Raw genomic sequence first — 18,105 nt, 5'->3', positions numbered from 1 at the left:
TAGAAAGAGGACATGAATTTGAGAGAGAGCAAGAGGGGTACACGGGAGGTGTTGGGAAAAGAAAAGGGGAAGGGAAGAAATGATGTAACATAACCTCAAAAAACTAAAACATCTTAAAAGATACCACCCCAAAAGAGAAAAAAGAAAAAGAAATAGCATATTCTTAAAAGTTCGGCTTGGTAATTTTATTCGGACACCAGAACAGCAGGTCCTTCGCCCTTAAATATAAACGGATCTGACCTCAGCTAAGTCAGAGGAGACCAAAGAGACTCGATTAAAACTTCATTTGAAGTTTACTCATAACAGATAAATGAAGGCACATACTAACCAGCAGCCCCAGCAGTCTAAAAACATCACTCAGTAAAGACAGTAGGTGAACTGCCACCAGGAATTCTCAGATTTCAAAAGCCCAACAATAAAACTGGAATCTAAACAGCATAAAGTTAGGGGTTTTCAATAGTCAAGTTTTCATCATCATAAATAATCTAAACACACTTTTGAAAATAAGCATTCTTGTAGAACTTCCACAGATCAAGACGTGTATGTGTGTGTGTGTGTGTGTGTGTGTGTGTGTGTGTGTGAGAGAGAGAGAGAGAGAGAGAGAGAGAGAGAGAGAGAGAGATTGATTGAGTTTCAATACTCACCCCTAAAAGCAACTAACATACATGGGGGGGGGGATTCCATTATGCTAGGGAGGGAAGGAGGGAGGGAGGGAGGGAGGGAAGGAGGGAGAAAGAGAGAGAGAGAGAGAGAGAGAGAGAGAGAGAGAGAGAGAGAGAGAGAGAGAGAGATTTTCAATACTCACCCCAAAGCAACTAACATACACGGGGGGGGGGGGGGGAGGGGAGTGTTCCATTATGCTAGCAGTAAATCATTTCCAACCAGTTCCATGCTATAGGCAAGCTCCCCCATGTTTCCTCATGTTTGAAAAGGCACCTCTACAGTCTCCCTTGCTCATTCTCTAGTCAACCCCCCACAACGTTACTGCTCTCAGGCCTGCAGCGCTCCTTCCTCCTTGCCAGTATTCATTTAAGGATTTTGAATTTAGAAGTACTAAAATCACTGAAAACCAAGATCAGAAATGTATCAGATATTTTTAATAGAAAAGCTAAGTATACTTCAGGCCACTATACTCAAATAGGAAACACAGATTAAAAAGAAAGGTTAGGGGCTGGAGAGGTGGGTCTGCAGTTAAGAATACTTGTTGCTCTTTCAAAGGACCAGAGTTCAGTTCTCAGCACCCATATCTCCTGCAGCTGCCTGTAACTCCAGCTCCAGAGGACTCAATCTCCTCTTGTGGCTTCTTTGAGAAAGTACACCCAAGTGAACATAAATCTGTACACACAAAGTTAAAAAAATAAATAAAAGTAATCTTAAAAAAAGATGTTGATGAGCTTGAACAGTTTTTCAGTGCATTAAACATCCATTTAATTTTAAGTTGCTAGCCTTTTAATCAGTTTTTCAGATCCCATTCAGACCTGCCTGGGATGCAGAATTGGAAGAAAATATAAGTTTATGAGTCAATGTGCCTTGACTAATTTATGAAATGGTTCTGCCATTATACACAGTGAAATAATATTAGTTACACAGACATAGAAATTAATACTCCAGCAATCCATTAGGACTAAAGGACTAGCAGCATCTGTGATGAAAAGCAGTTTGACTCACTAGCCATCTTATAAAATGTTCATGATTTGCTAAGAAAAAAATAAAATGCTGGTTTCAAGTGGCTTCTCTAAGTGGCTGCCACCATACTGAATGAGAGCAATTGCATGAGGGAAGGCAGTTGATGCTGTCAGAATAGTGCAGAATTATAAACTCATCTAGAGATGCTACAAAACCAGTCCCATACACAGTGCTCCAACACAAGGATTAAAGAGGGATGACAAAGTGTCTGCCAGCCTACACTTTTCAAAGAGTCAGACCACTGTTATATTGGCAACACAGGGCACCAGAAAGAATCCATCTGTCAAAAAGAATAAAAGCAACGACCAGAAGGCTCCAGGAATGGGTGGGGAACTGGATGACTTTTAGGCTCCTTAAATGCTGACACACAAGAAGAGCATGAACTTTAACAGCACTTTATATGTGTTATTCCTTCCCACAGAGCATACTATTCTCCCCTTTCATTGATTCAAAGAATAATTACTTAACACTAAGGACAAAAGAGGAAAGAGCCAAAATCTGTCCAATATCAGCATGTAGACTTTTCTTCCCATGTCACCAACTAGGAGTCTTTGTCAACAAGATCTTCTAAGACCCCTCTGCAAAGGGACATTAGTGAAATGCTTTATTAATAACACCTAATAATCTCATCAAGTAATTTTTAAGAAAGTTTTACAATGTCTTCCTTAGACAGTAACCTAAGGCAAATCACAAATTCAAATGAGTTGCCTTCAGCTAACAACAATAAAGAAAAGCACAGACAGGGAAAGCTGTCTAACATTTGAACTAAAAAGAAATACCAAAATTCAGTCTTAAACAATATGATGTTATGAAGTATGTTCACAAATCTACAACTCTATAAAAGTAGCTTGAGTTAAAATGAGTCCTAAATCCAATGAGTGTGAAATAAGTGAGTGACAGTGACCAGGTGCTTCTGTCCTTCCCACTTTATTTTATAATGTGGAGGGAACACAAATTTCCTATTTTACTGTTGTATAAAAGTGGCATATTCACTTTATGTTAAGACAAGACTCATCCAATTTTAATCCAACTGTCTCAATCATATAAATTAACATTCTCCTGTACTTTAATGTAAACTACTACCAGTCTCTTCTTCATAGGGTACAGCGCAGACACCATTATTAGACTGCTGCAGTTAGGTGTGCAATGTTTACAAAAATAAACAATAATAAACATTTTGGAATTTTTTAAAACTATTGCCTATAAAGGGTTTATAGAAATTCAGATGAGACTGGGCATATTCAGGGTGGTATGGCCGAAGATGATGTATAGAAATTTAATCACTATACAAGATATCACAGAAACTAAGGCATGAAATTTTATGGCTGTAAGGCTGACCTGAGGGAAAGGGGGGGACAGGAAACAATGTGGTTGCATAAATGAGTGAGAAATCTTAAAGGCCACAAGAAGATGACAAACAAATAACTATAGTGTTCACAAACACTGTTTAAAGACCAGGTTGCAAATATTTAAAAGTTTTATGGTTCATGTCTCTAATACAATATGTTAAATTAATAGACACATCTGCATTTAAGGAAACTTTAAAGAAAGAAACAGCAGAATCATTCAGCAAGCCAGAGTGGTAACAACATTTAGTTAAAAGCCGGTGTGACACCTGTAGCAAAAGTAGCAGTGTGTATCACTTGAGGTTTTATGTGCCTTAAAATACTATCAGCTAAAAACAAGTGCTAATATAGGAATGGCAAAGGAAGGTGATACACAGTATTCTCAACAAAATCTCCAATCCTCAACAGATTACTCCTCCTAAAGCAAACTGCTTATCTGAATCCCAGTCTCTTTAATTACAGAAAAGGCATATAATTACTGCATGTACTACAGGATTGGTGGAAGAATTAAAATACAGACACCAGATACAGAACCTAAGGGACATTACCAGATAGATCAAAAACCATTGCTTCATCTTCTTGTAGTTTCTTGGTCTCAGAAAACCATGAAATACTAAATGAAAACTTTTAAGTATCCAGAGATATCTTTCTGACAACATCTTAAAATGGACTGGTATGTAAATTAAATTCTAAAATAATACAGAAACCATACGAAAAAAATCGGTAACAAATGCTAAGAGTTGGTAAGTTTACTGGTTATATTTCTCACTGTAACCAAATACCTGACAAGAAGAAACTGCAAGGAGGAAAGGTCTATTTGGGGTCAATTCGTGGGGTACAGTCTATCATGGCAGGATGGCATAGCAGAAGCTGCATCAGATAGATAGCTGGTCAGATTGCATGTGCAGTCCGGAGGCAGAAGTGAGATGGATGCTGTTTTCAGGCGGCTTCCTGCTCTCAGCAGTGCCCCTTTTTAAAGTCAGACAAGGTCCTGAACCTGGGAGATGTACTGCCCATACTTATAATGAGTTTTCCCTCCCTCCGTTAAACATCTCTGGAAATTTCCTCAAAGACACACACAGAGGCATGTTGCCCCAGATTATTCAAGTTGATCATGAAAATTAGACATCACAGTAAAGTGTAGAAAGAGTATGTGTCCTTGGGGATTACAGGGAATTTTCCTTTCCAAGCTGTCTTACCTTTAACTATTCAAACAAAATCTGAATATTAATTTTGTAGGTTTTCAACACATCTGAAATGCAAATGTGTAAAAGACAGTTTGCTAAATGTGCAAAACTGAAAGAAAAACAAAACAAACAACTAAAATCTTTACTAATAGTCGCTACAGAATGTGTAATTATAAATATATTAACATAAACAAACTACTCTAAGCCTATAACAAAGCATTCCTGAAATTGGGATAGGCTTTTCACAGGCCCGACATGATTATTGGGTAATTTCACTTATAAACTTGGTGATCTCTGCTCACTTACAAGAGACCACCTGTCTAGGTCCAACAAAACCTGTAGCTTCAATTAAAGTGGTTTAAAAACAAAGTATTCTGCACATCTGCCCCAAATCCTAGCAGGGAAGGAGAGTGATTAAGAACTCATACAAGTGTATACAGAGGATTTCTACTGTCAGAGCGCCTATGTTACAGAATGTGCTTCAGATAAATCCTCCTGGCCAAAGACTCCACTAAGCCCTAAGCTATCATCAAGTGCTAGAAGCCACAGAAATGTATGGTGGTAAGATGGGAATGACAATGCATACATGCTCAGGATTCTGTAAAAGAAAAAATGTCCAGCTCTCGCTCAAAGAAAACATAATCCAGTGAATCTTTCTTACATTCCTGGGAACACAGGCTGGTTGCTATAAATGTGTACTGACTGGGAAGTTGGGGAGGCTAGAACATGGAGTTCTAAATCAAAAGGAAAAGATAAAGAGTTTGTAGCACCAATGGGGTTTTCCTGTTAAGAAAAGTAAATGATTGTCTCCTCCCCCCCCCCCCCCGTTGGTGTGGGCTATATACCAGGACCCATGAATGGTATGCTTGCTTCTGTTTACAACTCTATTAACTACCGAGTGGCCAGCTGTACCCAGTGACTCTTGAACCTTATTTCAAGGGCAGCAGTTCAAAGCTTTGTTAAGTAAGAGTCTTTGACTTTATCCAGAGTCAAAATCAAGACCCACATCTGGTACTGTCTCTGGTCTACAGTCAGGTCCCATACACTTTGGGAAATGATGAAACTCCACAGCATGGATCTGAATCTCTGCTAACTTGGCAGTTAGCCTTGCTCTGTCCAACTAGCACTGCCACATGACACAGTACTTATTTATTCATCGGGGGGGGGGGGGGGGGGCAGCACCGACTAAATGAGCAAGAATCATCCATAAGCCACAGAAGGTAGGAAGGATACGAAAACAATGAAGACTCTAAAGTAAACTAATACACAACAGAGAAACAAATGAATCCACCTAAGTTAGGACACAAATACCTCACAAGTACATTCACTTATCTACTTATTTTTGGTCAATGCTGGGTTGTCCAACTGGCAGAATCACCACAAATTTAGGGCAAATATACTAATGAACAAACCAAAGTAATAATGAGCATTTTTTACCTCAGAAATAAATAAAAATAAAAATTGTAAATGAGGAAACTAAACCATTTTAAAGAATGGCAACTTTGGTCTGAACATGTAGCTCAGTCATAGAGTACTTGCCTAGCATGCTGAGGCCTTGGGTTCAATTTTCAGTATTGTGAGAAAAAAAAAAATCACAACTTTTTTTTTACATTCATCTTAGATTATTTTAAAATTCATGAGAGCATATCAGACCCTCCCTCAATGTTATAAAAAGAGCAAAGAAAATCCTTTCACTTTCTGAGCTCCTACAGCATTTCATGACCAAACCTCGTTACTGAGCTCTAGAAATAAATTATGCCTCATCCTACCAATTTATTAAGAAATATATATATATACACAAACAAGTAATTAAATTACAGTGCAACGAGAACAATAACAACGTTACAATGGTCAGGATGGAGCAATGAACTCTCTAGAAAGGGGATCCCAAGCAGCCATTACTGAAGAAGGCCAATCAAGAGGCAAGTCTCAGTACACAGCCATGGAGGAAGCACAGAGCACAGAACAGTGGCTACAGAGCATAGTGGGCTGCTGGCCGAGGCACACATGAAGTACAAGCAGACAGTGATGGGGAAGGAGACAGGAGGAAAACCTCGAGTACATCTGAATGCCTCCCAAATTGCCTGGCCTTAGAAAGCAAGGACAGGAAAGAGGAGAGAACACATGAACAGCCTATGTTGTGGCTACATACTAAAGAAACCATGCAAACATGACCACATCAAGTTTCTTATTTTTATAGCATGACTCACGTTTTTGTTATTCACAACCGGATACCCAAAGACTCATAAGAGTAGAGTGCAAGCTGGTTGTAGTCACAAGGCCCCAACTCAAACCCACCCCGACAAAGCAGAGAAGCTGCTGTAGATCACAACCACTGAGACAGGGCAGATTCCTACCAGGACCTCCCCAGAGCCAGCATAGTCTGGCATCCTGGTTGTTCTGCACCAGCACCGTGCTCTTCACTGCTATCCCTTGCCCGATCCCACTAGACCCTTTGTAACTTCAAGGGTCTCAGCAACAGAACACATCAAGCTCCTTCCCGGGAGGAACCACCACCAACTTGCCTGTCTCTGCTTGTAGACTGAATACCAGAGCCTTATCACCCTGAGAAAATCTTTCAGGCTCCACTCACTCTCTGACTCAACCATCCTAAAACACCATTTTCATTCTGTAACTCTCTCATACACTGGAATTAGCAGCCTTTTAAAGGGCTTCTTCTGAGGTATCAATCTCTTTTCTTAAGTATTTCTAGAGCACAACACTAAGAGTAACATGCCAAGACTCAAGAAACGTCTCTGAGGGAGACGCTCCATGAAGGGGATGCAGGTGACCCACCTTACTTTTTCTAGAGCATTTATCCCCATGAAGTGGCTTATACACAGTTGGTGTAAAATATATATACTTAACTTAATAACTGTCGTGGCCTAGTGTATATATGAATGTACTGTTTAGGTTTGAGAAACTCATACTGTGGGGAAGGCTCTACTATATTTTAACTTTCTATTTGTAAAATAGAGATAAATGACAAAGGCGTAAAATTTTTAACAGTGGTAGGCAATAAGGAAATAATAAGTTAAGTTCTTGTCCCAGACACCTGGTATGAATGACATGACAACCATTTTTATGGCTAATCTTACATTATAATCAATCCCTACATTCTAATATCTAATGCTAGCTAATCCGCAATCGTAAGTACAGGGTAATGCTCAGGAAGTTGTTGAGTAAACAGAAACAGTACTCTATTAAATATGCTATTTATCATTAGGGAAGTCTCAGGCGTCATTCACACTGTCCTCGCTATCTGATGCCTCTGAGTAGTGTTCAAGGTCTCTTCGTTGTCTATGCAACCTTAGATACTCCTGTTTTCTTGTCCCTTTACACACCTCAGCACAGTCTAGGCCTTTGCTCCAGCTAATACCCTCAACCCTGGCTATGATTCTTTAATCATATAATTCTTTCATCATTCTTGCTTGTAATCCAACCCCACAATCGGCAGAATAAGTAACATACTATATAATACTTTCTCTTGCTTCTGCACTTGACTTCTGCCCTTACCTTGGTAACTTAGCACATTACAAAGGTATTCATTTTGTATTATCTTTGAATAGTGCCCTTCTAACCACTACCACACATGTACCATATCATCCCATTGAGCACCTAAATGAACTATTAAAACAACACCACACTACAAACAAACAAATAAGAAAACTTAACAAAGGGTCCATGAGGCTGAGCAGGAAGAGGTCTTAAGAAGTAAGGAGATGGTAGTCTACAAGTGATACAAGATATAGTAGTAGGAAGATTGGGGTTAAAGTGGAGGTGGAGGTACAGGGGAGAGAGGAGGAGTGGGAGATGAGCAAATCAAAGCCAAGGACGGTGAAAAGTGCTTATAGAGACATAATATTCTGTAAGTTAATTTCTAAAACTCTTTTTAAAGGAGTTTGAATATAAATACCTTGTGTGGGTAGACAATGCTGCTTCCGGAAGAAATGAGTTATTAAACAAAAATCTCAATGCCAGGTGGGATACAGTCCTACAAGTTACTGGTCAGAGAGGGCAATATAGGTTACTCCCATTGCTTCTGGCTGTCCTCCAAAACTAAATGATAAAATCTTACTGCCAAAACCACAACACACTTTGGTTGCAAAACAGACAGAAAGAAATCTAAAAATGACTTAAAAACTTCATTCCTTCATGTCTAGTTTTCATAGTACTAGATGCTGGTGTGTAGGCATCTGCAAGAGGAAAGATATCAATCGTCTTATCCAGTACTGAACTGTGTATGTTCGTAATTGGTCAAAGTCTTTAGAAAAAGTGACTCCTGAGTGATCACATATAACCCCCTTCTACCATTAGGGCTTGGGAAATTTCTTTGAAGAGGGGACAGAAATGATTTCTTATTACATTATGTAACAGACCAAGGGTAGGGAGGAGTGCCACTGAAAGCTGTCATGGACATGACATGACATGGCCACTGCACTCACGAACTCTGCAATGCAGCTATGATTACGTGCATGAAGTTAAGTCAAGAACACTGGTCAATATTCCAGAGGGCAGCACTATGTGAGGAGGGGAAGGAAGAAGAAGAGGAGGAAGAAGAGGAAGAGGGGGAGGGGTAGGGGTAGGGGAGGGGGAGGAGGAGGAGGAGGAGGAGGAGAAGGAGGAGGAGGAGGAGAAGGAGAAGAGAGGAAGAAGAAGAAGGAGAAGGAGAAGAGAGAGGAAGAAGAAGAAGAAGGAGGAGGAGGAGGCATGAAGGTATAAAGTAGAGGTGTTTAATGACTTCTGGGGAGAAATGGGGGGACAAATATGATCAAGATATATACATGGATAAAATTGTCAGAGTAAAAGATAGTCTTTTTAAAAAAACAAAGAAAAATCTGGGATTAACCTCAAAAACAAATGAATCTGAATTTCTGTGCCATTATTTCTGTGTCTCCAGAGACATGACAGGAATAAACTGGAAGACTAGAAGACTCTTCTAAGCAGACTCTATTGGAGCTAAGGGAAGGCTGGGTACTATTTCACCCCTTATTAGGCTTCCACATGACAGATGCAACCTCTGGGGAGAGGAATACACAAGTTCACCACTTCAATTATCTTTTGATATTTACAAAGCCTAAGATTTCCTACAAATATGTTTTTTGTTGCTTTGCATATATCTCAATGGAGAAGGGAACTCCCACAATGGAGAAGGTCATTCCACAGGTGAGAATTTAGGCACCAGCTGTATCCTGTCATCCAAAGGAAAGGAAACTGTTAAGTGACCTAGGCATCCAGACAAGGGAGAGAAACCCCACAAATTCAGTGAAGTGCTGACATTTGTCCCTATGGTAGTAAGAAGCAACTTTAAATTTAGAAAATTCATACTCAGCTGTGAAACATGTAAATTCATTTCTACAGGGGTTAAAATAGATATCCGGTCCAGAGGCTGCCAAAGTCATGCTTTTATACTTCCTCCACCCTCACTCTCTTCTATCTTAAAAATAAGCACTCTAATGGGCCAAGTTATCAGCCACCTGGACAGCCTAAACAGCCCTTACCAGGACAAATCCCAGGTCCTATTTGTGGCTATCTTGCTGGGCCTGACATAACAGAGCCATGGGGCCTACCAGCTTGGACACATAACAAAAGCACCATCAACTGAATTACACAAGTAGAATAGAAGGCTAAAGAAGTCACAAACAAGCTAAAAGCAGGTAACATTAGCTTTTAAACTAAGAAAAAAAACTCTTGTGGCTAAATACTATGTTCAAAGATATGATTCGACAATAATATTTGGGGAACAACGACAATGAAAATCAGGAGAGATGGCAACTTACAAAATAATCTCAAAGTCAGAAAAACCGGTGTTTACAAAGACTTGACTTAAAATATTTGTGAGTGTCCTAATGAAGTGAAAATGCTACAGAACCACAATTCCAATACTTTCGGCAATTTCCTATTTGGTTGTTTTGTTTATTTGGTTGGTTGGCTTTTTGAGATTAGGGCCTCTCTATGTAGCTCTGGCTGTCCTGGAACTCATTCTGTAGACCAGGGTAACCTCAAGTTCACAGAAATCCACCTGCTTCTGCCTCCTGAGTGCTGGGACTAAAGGTGTGTGTCACTACCACCCAACTTAAATGAAAAGTAGCTCTTCTAATGGGACTTAAAAAAATGTATATGTATGTGAGTAAACTGTTGCTGTGTCCAGACACACCAGAAGAGGGAATCAGATTCTGTTACAGATGGTTGTGAGCCACTATGTGGTTGTTGGGATATGAACTTGGGACCTTTGGAAGAGCAGTCGATGCTCTTAACTGCTGAGCCATCTCTCCAGCCCCTCTAATGGGATTTTTAACCACAAAACATTTCTGATCTGAAGAATCCCTGGAAACTGTTCTGGTTTATATCATATACAAAACAGTGTTTTGTTGTTGTTGTTGTTGTTTTTAAAGGTTGTGCCTGTGTGTATGTGTGTGTGTGCCTACATGTATGTCTGTAAGAGTTTTTACATCACATGCATGCAGAAATCAGAGGAGCCCAGAAGAGAGCATGGAACTAGAGTTATGGAAGCAGTGGGGAGCCACCATTTGGGTGTGTGAATGAGTCTGAGTCCTCTACAAAACAAGTACACCTAGCCACTGAGTGCCACGTCAACACAATCTGTGTGGAACACCATCAATCCTTTTGGTAGAAAATTTCACTAAGACAGACAGACAGACAGACAGACAAGCAGGCAAGCAGGCAGGCAGACAGACAGACAGACAGACAGACAGAAAGTCAGAAAGTCAGAAAGACAGGCAGACAGACATTGTTCTGAAGTAACAGAAATGTTTTAGAACCTATCATAACACATGGAGTAAGACATCCCTCACTCATCTCTAACATGTCAGGCAGTTCTAACCAAAACTGAATCTGCAATCTTGGGTGACATGGTAAAAGAAAAGTATTAGTAAGTATTATTAAATACCTTTAAAAGAAAAGTATTATTAAGAAACTCTGTATATGTTAACATTACACAACACATACATGAAAATTCTCTCTCTTAAATAACATTTAAAGGTTGTCATAAAAAATGCAGACATGACAAATGTGGTAAAACACACCTTTAGGCTCAGCACTCAGGAAGCAGAGGCAGGGAAGTCTCTGATTAGAGAGCAGCCTGGTCTACAACGCAAGTTCCATGCCAGCCAGGGAGACACAGTGAAACTCTTTCAGACAAAACAGATCTGGGGGCTAGAGAGATGGCTCAATGCATCCATTGCACATACTGCCCTTGCAAGAGAATCTGAGTTCCATTCACAGCACCCAGGTCAGGCAGCTCATAAATACCTACAACCTAGCTCCAGATTCAATGCTTTTGGCTTCCTCAGCTACCAGCCCCACCCCACAACCTGTGTATACCCACACAAAGAAACACACACAGGTTTTAAAAAAACAAAAACCTGGTACTTAAAAAAAAATTAGCATTTCTAGCTGTGTAGAAATAAATGGCATAAAATTTAGAAATGTAAAATAAATTGTACTTTACCATAAACACAAACAAGCCATATCATTGTGTGTGTAAAACTTAATATTTAATATATGGAGAATATTTAATGTATGCTGTCTCCTCAAGTCCCCAAACACTAACATAGCCTAACTACAAATAACATTTTAAGACAAACTGCCTCGGTATCCATCCAGCCCAGCAGGGATGGAACCAAAGCAGATGGCAGAGGACCCACAGCCCAACCTCCACTCTCCTCACCCTCCTCCTTCCTTGGCTTACACACTGAAAGTCTGTGGAAGGCCATAGATATTTTCAAACTGATTTCTGCACAGGACTAGGAAGCCTGTAATATTCAGACAAGTGAGTAAGTGGTGATCAACTAGATCCAATACGCCAACTCATCTCACTTTTGTTGTTTGTTGTTGCAAGTTTCTTTCCTGACACCTGAAAACTATTTCTAAAACTCAACCATGGGCTTTTGTTTTGTGCAGTTTTAAAACAGGATCCCACCATGCAGCCTTAATTGGCCTAGAACACAAGAGATACCCAGCTGCTTCTGCCAGGATTAAAGGCCACCATGCTTTAAGATTGTGTTGTGACCACTGGCAGGCAGCAGTGGTTGTGAGCTGCCATATAGCTGTTGTTCCTGAGAATCTGGGTTCAAAAGCCAACACCCACATGATGCCTAACAGCTTGCCTTTAACTCTAGTTTCATGAGCTCTGACGCCCTCTTCTGGCCTCTGTAGCCACTGCATGTACATGGTGAACTGACTTACAGCAGGCAAAACACCTGCATACACAGAATAAAATAAATAAAATCTAAAACAAAATAATTAGAGGAAAATAATGTAACATTATACTACTAGTATATACACAGGCCACTAGAATTTGAACCCAGACCTGACTCTAAAGTTATGTTTATACTTTTTCCACATACAGAAACCTGAGTACCTTAGGGATATGACAAAGAATGAGGAAAAGGAATGGTTTTGTATACTGTACATTAATACAGAAAAAAAACCGAAATTCTTAGAAGAATTTTACTAAGTAGAAGATACTTGACAGAGGGTGTAAAATTTTACCAATTAAATCACTGAAAAAATAACAAAGGTAGCATTTGTAGTTGGCATTCATTTGTAAACCAATGTATATATGACACTTTCTGTTTTTCCAAAACAGCCAACAAACAATCAACAGGGCAGCCCATGAGCAAACAGAAATGCTGACAACTTGGGAAACGGCTGAAAGGGCTTTTAGACTCTTCCACATAAACAGGGGCTTGGTTTCTTTGTTTTTCTCCACATAAAGCACAGCCACCAGCTGAGATTTACTATTACACAAACTTAGTTGCTGTTAAATGAATAAAATTCTCTAAGAATGTTTTACTCCAAATTCTACAAAAACTTGGAAGGAGGGGTCAGAACCAATACTCAAGCTGTAAGAAGGAAAAGGGAGTCTATTTATGGTTCAAAATTCTAGAGAAACAAATGTGTGACATTCCTGTTAGCTCTGCCATAAATTAACCAACTTTAAGTAGTAATAATGAGCATGCCATCCTACCACTGCACGGCACATACTGATGAGCACACCAGCTTTTCAAAACAGTAGTCGCAAGTCCTGGAATCTGCTATTAAGCTGAGCAGACAACTGGCCCAGTACAATGGACAAAGCAAAGCCATATACACCATGGCATGCCATTGTAAACCTGAGCTGCTAAGCCAGGCCAGAGCAAGAAACAAAAACAGAAGGCAGCCACCCATGCAAGGAATGCCTCCCAGTCAGTCTCACAGAAGGCAAAAAGAAAGAAAAAAAAAAATACCATAGACTTGGAGGAACTTCAAACTCAGCTAAAGCCTCTCAAAGACACTACTTCTCAGTTGACTATTTAACAGCCTTAACACCACCAAAACATCCACTCTGGCTGAGAACGAATTGGATATAACCAACCCTAACGTAAGTACTGCCTTTCTAAGGCACTTAGAACTAAATAAGCAATAATTTTTTTAAATCTTGCCAGACAAGTTAACCTGCTCCTTTCCAACATTTGAAACTGTTATGATTCCGAAGAAACATTCTATGATGGGATAAGCAGAGGTGGTAACAAGTAAGTTCAAAGGCTTGGAGCGTAGTCTCTAATATGTATTCCTAAGGGGACAGGATGGCTTACAAACACTGAAGCAAAATAACAATTCAAATATTAAAATCAATAGAATGGATAAATAGTGACTGAAAGAAAAAAAAAATACCATAGACTTGGAGGAACTTCAAACTCAGCTAAAGACTCTCAAAGACACTACTTCTCAGTTGACTATTTGTTAACAGCCTTAACACAACCAAAACATCCACTCTGGCTGAGAACGAATTGGATATAACCAACCCTAACGTAAGTACTTACGTTAAAAAGTCAATAAGTGTAAGAAGACTGGGACTATTCTAAGCTCTGAACAAAATATAAAAAGCAACCATCTGAAAGCTGGGCATGAATTATAAGCTATGCATTTCTAAAAAGATTCAGAATCAGTCTTCCATATTTCAACCAAGATCCCTTAACAACGACCGACATTACCATATGACTCAGTGCCAACAGCAGCAAACTCACCAGGGTAATAAGCATAGCCCCACGAAAGCCTCCCTGAGCTTGCCTTCAGCCAAACTGACAGTGTTCACTACATGCATACCTGCAAAAGGTTTGGGTGAAAAAAGGAAAAGGAGGAGTGCCACATTATGGGACTTACTGCAATCAGACTTCATATAAGTTATTCTACTCATCTTACAACACTAGGGATTGAAAACACAGAAAGATGCATCACACCAGCCGGCCAGCCTCCTTGGAACCACATTTTTGGAGATTCTCAGGATGGTCAAGCAACAATTCTTCTTGGGCTCACTGGGAAAAGATCCTTCTGTTTCTCCCCGTTTGTGAGCAGGTTTCCACCGACTTAAACTTAATTTAGGAGACACTTATCTTTTATTTATTTACATTATTCATTCCATTCTTCCTATGGCTCCAATTACATGTATATAGTAAACCTTTTAAACATCGTTTCTTATTTTATACTTTTAGAGAAAGTAAGTGAACATAAACCGTATGGCTATAAGAGCCATTTACAGAACATTTCACACAAACTAAAAGAGAAAAACAAAACAACAACAACAAACCACTCTCTTCTCAGCTATCCACTTAACTTTCTCCAAAATTGACCACTATCTGGATACAAAGCAAGTCTCAACAAATTTAAGAAAATAACATCCTGCGTACTATCTGGCTGCAAATAAATAAGGCTGAATATCAACAAGAGGTGGCAGAAAGTATACAAACTCATGAAAACTACCACACTACTGGATCTAAACTGGGTCAAGAGGAAACCAAGAAAATTAAAAAATTTCTAGAATTGAGCAGAAATAGAAATACAACACACTGCAATCTCAGTGATGGCAGTCCTAATAGGAAAGTTCATAGAAAAGGCGCCTACATCAGCGTTTTTCAACCTGTGATATGCTGGGTCAGGACCAGCATATCAGATACTTACAATTCATAAGAGTAGCAAAATTACATTTATGAAGTAGCAACAAAGTAATTTTATGGTTGGTGGTCACCACAACATGAGGAGCTGTATTAAAGGGCCACAAAATGAGGAAGGTTGAGAACCACTGGCCTCCTCCATTAAAACATGGGACAATTTCATGATAACGTTCACCTGAAGCCTTGGGAAAATAAGAGCAAACAATACCTTTAAAAAGTAGATGACACATGGTGTAGGCGGGCAGAAGACACCCACTGGCCCATCCACTACAATAAGCAAGTATGTGGTAGAGAGATGGGAGAGAAAGAGAAGTGCAACAGTTGAGTACTAATAAAAGAGGAGGAACTGGACACTCCAGGGTGGAGAATAGCCTGAAGTATGTAGCCTGCCCTGCCTGCCATGGGCAAGAGATGCCCTCCCCTCCTCTCCCCACCTGAGACAGGAAGGTGAAGGTCCAGCCCTTTCACCAGCTGCAGCACTCTGGAGAGCTGGCCCCTTCACCTGGCCTGGGCAGCACTGTATAGCGAGCAGGTCCTGGTGAAGTGGGTGGGGGTGAGTTGGCCCCAGGGGCATGAGAGCAGGAAAGCTAGCCCTGCCCATTGCCAGCTGCAGCATAGGGTGAGTGCTGGAGAGCTCCCCTTGGTGGTGTGGGTGTAGGAGAGCTGGTGGCTGACCAACTCTGATAACACCCAGGCCCAGATCCAGGGCTGTGAGTTGGCCCACTCCAACATGTATCCCATCTATGAACTGTTGAGTATGTAAAGGGGCTAGTCCCGTAGATCCAAAGCTTCAGGATTTCAACAACACAGGGCAACAACAGGTTATCCAAGAGGAATCCTGGTGAGGATCCAGTATTGATAGTGTAGCAGAAGCCAGAGGCCTCCAACTCGACCAATAACTTTTTGCAGTGAACATTTGCAAGTAAAGATGTGTGGACAAAAGAATATACTATGTGACACAATGTGACACATGACAGCACCCACAATGAGATGTTTTCATTTTGGGTTGTTGTCTTTTATTTTTTACTGCTTATTTTCTTTTGGGGGAAGGGGAGGTTACAGAGGCAGAGGGGTGGTATGGGAGATGAATGAGATTTGAGTGCATGATAGAAAATTCACACAAAAAAAAATCAATAAAAAGTTTTTTTTTAAAGAGTAGATGCCAATAACTTAGGGCTAAAATTAATAAAACAGGAACAAAAAAATCACAAATATCAATTAAATTAAGAGTTGGTTCTTTGAAAAAATTAACCAGATGAAGATTCTTCAGCCAAATTAGCTGGGGGTGGGGGGAGAAAGACCCAAATTAATAAAATCAGAGATAAGAAAGGAACACTATAAAGACACCAAGGAAATTCAGGAAATTAAATAGACATACTTTAAAAAAATCTATATTCCACGTGTAGCTGTGATACATGCATTTAATCCCAGCATTTAGAAGGCAGAGGCAGGTAGGGCTCTGTAAGTTTGAGGCCATCCTAGTCTACATAAGCATTCCAGGTCAACCAGGAACTTACTTAATACGACACTGTCTCAAATAGAAACAAAACAGTCTATATTTCACTGTACTGAAAAAGTTAAACTAGATATGTATCACTTTCTAGAAATATATATATATATATATATATATATATATATATGTCTATAGATAGATTTCTTTATAGATTTTTATAAGTCTTTTATAAGGAAACAGACATCAAAATTAAAATGAGGTCAATAACTTAAATACACCCATAATAACTAATAAAAAGCAGTAATTTAAACTCTCCCAATCTAAAAAAAAAAAAAATAAAATAAAACAAAACAAAACAACCAAACAACCAAGCCATGAACCCAGAAAAAAACAACAACAACAAAAAACCATCCAGGAACAAATGGATACAATGCAGAATTCTGCCAGACCTTCAAAAAAAATACCAATACTCCTCAGATTATTCTGAAAAAGTCAAAAGTAAGGAACACTTGCAAATTGTTTTTATGAAACCAGTATTACCAAATACCAAAACCAGACAATGATCCAAGAGGAAAAGAAAGAAATTATTGGCTAATCTTTCTAATCATCTCTCTAATGAAAATAGATACAAAAATTTTCAATAAAATACTTGCAAACCAAATTCAAGAACACATCAAAAAGAACACATCAAACACCTTGATCAAGTTAGTTTCATCCTAGAGTATGAATGTTTCAACACATGTAAATCAGCAACTGTAATCCACCACATGAACAGACTCAAGGCCAGGGAATACTCAATCATTTCATTAGAGGAGAGATGAAGGACTCTGACAAAATCCATCATCTCTTCATGACAAAAGTCCTGGAGAATGCCAGGATATATCGAAACACAATAAAGGCAACATATATAGCAAGACCTAAACAGAAAAACTTGAAGCATTTCCACTAAAAAGAAAAAAGCCAGGGATGTACACTCTCCATTCCTTCGCTATGTAGTGACTGAAGTCTTGACTAAAGCAACGTGACAAGTGAAGGAAAAAGAGAGATCACATACAGTAAAAGAAGTTTAAGTTTCCTTATTTGCAGATGATATGATTCTATACATAAAAGATTGTAAAGAATCCACCAGAAAATTTATATAGCTAATAAGTACATTCAGTTGAGTAGCAGAATACAAAATTAACAACAACAAAAAATCAGTAGCCTTCTTGTAAAGAAACAACAAGCATACCAAAAAGAAAGCATGGAAACAATCATATTCTGAACAGCCTCCCTGCCCCTCAAATTGCATCTCTTGAAATAAATGTAACCTAAGGAAGGTAAAAGAGTTCTGTTATTTAAAAAAAAAAAAAACTTTAACCACTAAAAAAATAAATGAAGAAAATGTCAAAAGATGGAAAGCCCTCCAAAGTCAAGCATTGGTAGAATTAATATTGTGAGAATAGCCATCCTATCAAAAGAAATTTATACATTTAAAG

The 18,105-nt window shown here is 39.2% G+C and overlaps 1 protein-coding gene across 8 annotated transcripts in view; it reads right to left on the bottom strand.

The window, feature by feature from the left end:
• Akap13 (A-kinase anchoring protein 13) overlaps positions 1-18,105 on the bottom strand; it is a 290,953-nt gene that overhangs the window by 216,928 nt on the left and 55,920 nt on the right. The gene's annotated exons all lie outside the window — the stretch shown is intronic.

Source organism: Arvicanthis niloticus, chromosome 1, assembly GCF_011762505.2.
Source record: "Arvicanthis niloticus isolate mArvNil1 chromosome 1, mArvNil1.pat.X, whole genome shotgun sequence".
Taxonomy (NCBI): Eukaryota; Metazoa; Chordata; class Mammalia; order Rodentia; family Muridae; genus Arvicanthis; species Arvicanthis niloticus.
The sequence above is the reverse complement of the archived record's forward strand: the minus strand, read 5'-3'. Positions and strand labels throughout refer to the sequence as shown.